We start from the raw sequence: 507 nt of genomic DNA, 5'->3' as shown, positions 1-507 counted from the left end.
CTCCACCTGGTCTTCTATCTTATTAATTTTAATTTCCAGCAACCCACAAAACAAGCTAATCATATCCTTCTTCAGTAACTAGGGATTATGCCATCCTTTGGTTACTCTAAAGCCAATAATCCAGTGCCCTTGCTTCATCTCTTACTCTTGAATGTGAAACCCTTTTGCTCCTGAATGGTGTATCATGTTTTCCTCTTCAGGGATATGAAAATGTGTGACTAATAAACTTCAGTACATCTCATCTGTCCATTGTGGGTGTCATGTGTTTGACCTTCTTATGCTATTTAGTGTGAAGAATCTCTCCTTCATCACTGGGTTGAAAAGAAGGTGAACAGAAGATATGCTAGCACCCAATAAGAACACATGCAAACAAAATTATATCCATACCATTTATCATCCAGAAAATGCAAATTAATCAATAATGAGATACCAGTACACATCCACCAAAACAATTAAAATTATAAAATATGACAACATAAAATGTTAGAGAGGATCTGAAGCAATAAA

This window comes from Orycteropus afer, unplaced genomic scaffold (assembly GCF_000298275.1).
Source record: "Orycteropus afer afer isolate SDZICR_OR568_19922 unplaced genomic scaffold, OryAfe1.0 scaffold00566, whole genome shotgun sequence".
NCBI classification, from domain to species: Eukaryota; Metazoa; Chordata; class Mammalia; order Tubulidentata; family Orycteropodidae; genus Orycteropus; species Orycteropus afer.
The sequence above is the reverse complement of the archived record's forward strand: the minus strand, read 5'-3'. Positions refer to the sequence as shown.